We start from the raw sequence: 7,185 nt of genomic DNA, 5'->3' as shown, positions 1-7,185 counted from the left end.
GCAGAGCAAAGGTCTGTATACAATGTTTGTAGATATGACCAATGCCTTTGATACAGTCTGTTGTAAGGGCTTGTGGAAAATTACATCAAAAATTGGTTGCCCAGAGAAGTTCATCAGCATTGTACATCAATTTCATGACCGCATGCTTGCCTGGGTTCTAGATAATGGACAATGCTCTCATGCCTTCCCAGTCACCAATGGAGTGAAACAAGGCTGTCTGCTTGCTCCCATGCTTTTTAGCATGTTGTTTTTAGCCATGTTGTCAAATGCTTTCAATGAAGATGAACAGGGCATCAAGGTCAGCTACCTCACTGATGGTAAAGTCTCCAACTTGAAAAGGCTACAAGACAAAATCAAAGTGGAGGGAGTGTTGGTACATGATTCTCTGTTTGCAGATGATTGTGCACTCAATGCAACCTCTGAAGCTGAGATGCAACAAAGTATGGATCATTTCTCTGCTGCTTGTGCTAATTTTGGCCTAACAATTAACACCAAGAAAACACAGGTGCTCCATCAGCCACCACCACGCCATCCATATGTGGAACCACCAGTTATTGCAAATGGAGAAGCTTTGAATTCTGTGGATAAGTTCACTTACCTTGGAGGTTGATGCATGCATTGCCAGAGCTAGCTCAGTGTTTGGGAGGCTCCAAAGGAAAGTATGGGAAAGAAGAGGTATTAGACTGACTACTAAACTGAAGGTCTACAGAACCACTGTTCTGACCTCATTGTTGTGTGCCTATGAAACCTGAACAATCTACCTCAGGAAGTCATGCCAGGAAACTGAATCTCTTTCATTTGAATTGTCTTAGGAAGATTCTGAAGATCACCTGGCAGGATAAGGTACCAGACACTGAGGTCCTTGGTTGTGTGACATGACAGACATTGACACAGGACTGCTCAGCATGGGATCCCCACATCAGAGAAGGTGCTGTGCTCTATGAGCAAAGCAGAATTGAAACAGCTCAAAGGAAACACAGGATGGGCAAGTTAGGAGTATCCACCCCAAATGTTCACTTTGTGAACTATTTGTGCCTGACCTGTGGTAGAACGTTCCAAGCTTGTATTGGCCTGATCAGCCACAGTGGGACACGTTGGATCTTGACAAGCATAGTGATGTCATTTTGGTCCTCTTTGAGAACAAAGGACAACAATCAACCAACCAACAGATACAAAGAAAGGCAAAAAGATTCTTTGCCCTCAAGGAAATTCATTCAAATGATATGCGACATTTAGAAAGTTCAAAAGACATAATTTCTGAGTAATTAATCATTTTATTAATAATATTAGCATTTTCTTAACAAAAAAGGTCAGTGGCACTCTCAAATGCCAAAGACCATCATGGCAGAGAGTTCATGGCTTATATGCTCTTGGAAGAATGGGTGTTCCTGAGGGTGGCAATCAACTCTAATTGGTTAACAATTAACGAGAGGAATGAATATTACAATGAGAGGTAGAACCATTCTAATGAAGGGCTGAGGGATGTACTTCTAAACTGTCCAGCTTCAGACAATCTAATCAAAGAATGTATCCCCACCCAAACCTGAGTACAGCACAATGGGCTTCCCTACCTGGGTGGGATCTGAACAAGACCTTAAGAAAACTAATCCAATCTCATTGTCAACAATGTCCTTCAGAAACTGAACAACCTATAGGCTTTTGAAAAAATTCTGGTCCTAATTCAATAATTGCTTATGAATATGAGGGAGAAACAATCATTTCTCTCAGAGAGGAGGGACAACGTGTAAATAAATAGCTCAATACAAGACACATATAGAGTGGGTGGAAGTAACCTTGGAGGAAAAGGCTCTTTTGGGGAGTGAGGGAAGGAAGTCAGGAATGCCTGCTCCAGAAAGTGACATTTGAGCCAGTTTTTAAGACAGAGGTGAGGAGAGGGGGCTTTCTAGGCATGGTAGACAAGTGCTTAATAAATGCTTATTGACTGACTGATTGCCAAAGATCGAGGGATGGGAGGCGCATCATGTGTGAGGAACAGCAAGTAGACGAGTATGACTGTTAAAAACATACTTACATCGTCTAGGAATAAACAAGACTCGGGAAGCCAGGAACGTTTTAATGATAATTTACATTTATTTCCCCTGAATAAATGGGTACCTCCCCTGAACAGAGTACAGGAGAAAGTACAAAGGACTCAGATGGACCCCAGTCCTTTTATAGACCCTCACCTTGAATCTTTGTAGGCTCTCCATTGGCCAGATACAACCCTCTGACTGCCTATGTCCTGCCCTCCTCAAATGGCTCCTTTAATCACTCCTACAAGCCTCTGACCTTTCACCCGACCAACCTGAGGCCTGGTTTCTGCTAAAGCTGGGGTGGGGGAGGGGGAATGGGACACCTTCAGATCTGTGGAAACAACCCCCTCCCTCCATTTCTTACAACTGGATCATAATAGACAAAAGAAATTAGTTTTCAATTCAACATCACTAAGAAACATTTATTAAGTGCCTATCATGTGCAAGGCAAGACATAGTGGATAAAGAGCTTGCCTTAGAGTCAAGAAAATTTGGGTTTAAATCCTGCCTCTGACAAATACTGGCTGTATGACTCCAGTCAAATCACGTAACCTCAACCCGCCAAGACAAACTTCTTAGTTGAAATAAGAGGCAATTTCCTACAAAGATGACGTCACAGGTACAGACAAAAAAGTTCAAGACCATGTTAGGCAAAGGGGATATAAAGACTAAAAATAGTTCCATGACACATACACAAATAAGTATAATACATGGTAGAACGTGATGGGGTGGGGGTGGGGGTGAGGCTGGGGGTGGGGAGGAAATGCTATGGAAAATTTAATACATGGAATCTCAAAGGGCATTTACTCAACCCAAGCCTTACCATGAATTTTTTAGAGGAAAACTATGCCCAAGGGGATAGTTCTATAAGAGTTTGGTGCCTTCCTTTCATTGATATTCCTCTTATAAAAACACAATCTGCACTAAGCAAATCTTAATTGCAGATAAGCTACTGAGGTTTTTATATGGATAAGCTAAATCAGGAGTCAGCAACCTTATCAGCCCTCCGAGGATCAGCTGGGTTAAGCAGTGTCCATATGTGCCACTGGCAAGGCTGAGGGGAAAAATGAAGGGAGGCACAGAGGGGGAATATTGGAAGAGAAGATGGGAGGAAAGTAAGAAAGGACGGGGGAAAAAAAGAAAAAAGAAATCCTTACCCCATATCTTAACAAAAGAGAGAATGTCAATGTGTAAAGGTAAATGTTCATAATTGTTTTATGAATAAATATTAATCCTTACCAGTGATGGCTGCAGTTAGACTCTGATGGCTAATATTCCAAACTGCAAGGGGAGGGACTGATTTAAAAATGGATTTCAGTTTTTAAAATTTAGGGAAAATGCCATTTGTCCATAGTTAAGGTGCTAATTGAGAAAGTTAAACTTTGCCCTCTTTTCTCATTAGTTTTGGGACTCAAGTTTCCTCACCTGTAAAATGAAGGTATTGGACTATATCATACAGGGGAAAATGAACAGGCATGAAGATCAGAGGACCTAGATTTAACTCCCACCCTTGATACTACTTGTATGATGTTGGGCAAATCACTTAACCTGCCTGGGCCTCACTTTTCCCATTTGTAAAATAAAGTGGCTGACTGCTATATCCTAAATAGATCAAAGAAAGAGGAAAAAAGACCCATATATACAAAAATATGTAAGGCAATTCTTTTTGCAGTGGAAAAGAACAAAAAACTAAAGGGGTGACCATCAGTTAGAGAATGGAAGAACAGATTATGGTATATGAAGGTGATGGAATACATGCAGTAAGAAACAGTGGTTTCAGAGAAACCTGGAAAGACTTGTAAGAACTGATACAGAGTGAAGTAAGCAGAACCAGGAGAACAATTTAAACAACAAAAACATTGTAAAGACAAACAATTTTGAAAGGCTTGAAAACTCTGATCAGCTACAATTACAGGGGACTCATGAGGAAACATGCTACCCACCCTCTGACAGAGAACTAAGGGACTCAGGGTGCAGATTGAGATTTATTTTTTTGATTCAGCCAATGTAGAATTTATATCACTTGACTATGCAAATTTGTTAAAAGGATGTTGTTGTTTATCCTCTCCCTGCTCCCCCTACCCCTTGGGGGAAGAAAGTAGGAGAGACTAATTTAAAAATGAATAATTTAATTATTGAAAAAAATTTAAGAAAAATGAGGCAGTTGAACTAGATTGCCTCCAAGGTCCCTTCCTGCTCTAGAGCTTCTATGATTTCAGAATATCCCCTTAGAATTTTAAAGGACAATCTAAATTAAAGATTTAAGGGTACAGTTTTGACTTTACACAATTTTTTTTAAATCTCTTTCAGGATTTTCTTAGAATTCTTTTGCTAACACATTTATACCGAAACTTCATCCAAAAATAAATGAATTATATATTCTATTTGGCTTTCCTGAATCTTTTATTATCCTCTTATCCAAAGAGGATTTATAAATTATGCTTAGAAAGAAAAAGTCACATTTTTAACACTTCAGGTTTTTAGATGAAAAATGATAAATGCACACCTGCTAAAGAATTATTATTTGGATGTGAATAAAACTTTTGAAAGTATATTACGAAGGCTGTCTTCTGAATTGTTAATGGTTTTATGTGTGACAAGTGGGTCTTGGGAATATGCAGACTGGCAGAGACACAAAGGGGATGGTGGACATATGACTCAGCTGCAGAAGTCTTCAACAGGAAATGAGCCTAAATCAGAAAATGTATTAAAAAATAAGAGAAGAAAACACAGTGTACAATGCATTGTCCGGGGTCAGGTTGAACTCTTCACAGAACACAAAAGGTGACAAACTGAGAGATCTAAGAGGAAACGATGATTCAAAGGTGACTCAAGGAAAGGGTGCCATCTACTGAATACTAATATCACTTTCTATATAATTCATCAAATCAACAAGCTTTTACTAAGCGCTTGCTATGTGCCAGGCACAGTGCTAAACGCTAGAGAGAGAAAGGCAAAAACATAATCCTTGCTCTATGTGTTGCTGTTGAGTCGTTTTTCAGTCATGTCTGAGTCTTCGTGACCCCATTTGGGGTTTCCTTGGCAAAGATACTGGGGTGGTTTGCCATTTCCTTCTCCAGATCATTTTACAGATTGAGGTCAAGTAAGTGTCGGAGGTCAGATTTTAACTCAGGTCTTCGTGACTTCATGCCTGGCGCTTTATCCTCTGCACCTCCTAGCTGACCTTATATTGCCCTATATACATATAACATATACAAGGTCAGAGGGAAGGCTCTAGCATTAATGGGGACCACAAAAGGACTGTTGCAGAAGGTGGGATTTTAGCTGAGATCTGAAGGAAATGAAGCCAGGAGGGGGAAAGAAAGGAGAGAATTCCAGGCAAGGGGGACAGCCAGTGAAAAGGCTGGGAGGTTGGGAGATGGAGTGTCATGAGGGAGGAACAGCAAGAAGGCTGGTTAAGAGAGCAGAAAGGTTCAAAGGCATCAGGTTGAGAAAGCCTTTAAAAGCCAAACAGAGTATTTTTTTTATTTGATCCTGGAAGTGACTGGGACCCACTGGAGTTAATAAAAAATAATAAAGTTTCCTGTCTGGGTAATTTAACGTAGTCCAATCCAACACAGCTAGAACTAAATGCAATAGCTTCCTAATTGCTCTCCCTGTCTCTACTCTCTCCCCCCACCCATCTGTCCTCCCCATAACTGCCAAATTGATATGCCTAACGCACAGGTCTGTCCGTGCCACTCCTCTGATGGAGAGGTTCTAGCAGTTTACTCTTGCCTCTAAGATCAAATACAAACTCTTCTGTTTGGTGTCTAGCGTCCTTTAAAATCTGGCTCCAGCCTACTTTCTTGGTAGTATTGCCCACTGCCCTCCTCCACATATCCCATGTACCTGCCAAAGTGGCCTGCTTGCTGTCCCATAGGTTGTCCTCAATGAATGCCTGGAACATCCTCCTACCCCACTGCTGATGCAGTCAAGCATTACCTCCCCCAGGAGGCCTATCCTCCCAGGTACTAACATGATCCCTGCCCCTCCCCCCACAATCATTTGATATACATTTTACATTTAATGCAAATAATAACAGCTAATAGATAACATTTATACAGTGTCTATTACGTGCCAGGCACTGTGCTAATCAGTTTACTCATATTATTTCATCCAGTCTTCACAACAATCGTTAAGAAGTAGGTGTTATTATTATTCTCATTTTATAAATGAGGAAACTGAGGCAAACAGTCACATAGCTAATTTGAGGCTGGATTTGAACTCAGGTCTTCCTGACTCCAGGCTACAATCTACTGTGCCACCCAGCTGCCTCTATGTATAAGGGAATTAATTGGTCTTTGAAAACCCAAGACCTAACAAAAAATTGTTAAACTAAATGTAAAAATGTGACACCGGGTGATCCTTTTGTGAGGTTTGAACAAACCCCTTGAGCGAAATTGATAGAAATTCTACAGAAGGAACACTTAGCCATCTCTCTCTTGTGCCACCTCCGCCACCCCCTGCCTACTCCTACTTCATACACATGCATCTGGGAAAGCAGAAGCCCGTAGACAGAAGCAGCTGCCACAAGGAGAAGGGTCAGGACTCTGGGAGTGAAGCTGCGTATCTGTCATTAGTAGTACAGTGGGCTCAGCTCTGGTGGCTGACCATCACACCCATCACAACAGAATCCAAAGTGGTACTTCTGCATCACCTTGGGGTATAGGAACATGAAGCTTTTCCCTCTGGGAACAGAAAAGGCTTTATCTTTCTTGGTTTTAAACACTTATTTTGTCTTTATAAATATGTTCAGTTCAGGTATACTTATCGGGATCGTATCAGGAGGAGGCAGCTGAGGCGGAAGCATCCCTGGAGAAATAAATGAGAGAGGTAGATATTCAAAAACACTCAAGCGTTCTGCCAGAGTGCTTCTTCTGGCTGGGGGCTAAAAATAGAGGGAATTCTAAGGTGGGGGGAATCTTGTTGTCATTTGTCCTTCATTTTCAAAGAGGAACAATGATGTCATCCGGTGAGAGAGTTTTTTCAGAATGTGGCTAACCGAGCATGCTTGGTCTTCTTGGAGTCACAGGTGAGTCAGGTGACAGGTGGATAGCAAAGATGGATGAGCAGCCCTGAAAAGGCTTGGTAGCCCTTGCACCAGAACTACTAATCCTCCATGAACACCTCAGGTGGGGGAAAGAGGACT

The sequence above is a fragment of the Trichosurus vulpecula genome, chromosome 1, assembly GCF_011100635.1.
Source record: "Trichosurus vulpecula isolate mTriVul1 chromosome 1, mTriVul1.pri, whole genome shotgun sequence".
NCBI classification, from domain to species: Eukaryota; Metazoa; Chordata; class Mammalia; order Diprotodontia; family Phalangeridae; genus Trichosurus; species Trichosurus vulpecula.
Note: the sequence above shows the minus strand (reverse complement) of the source record.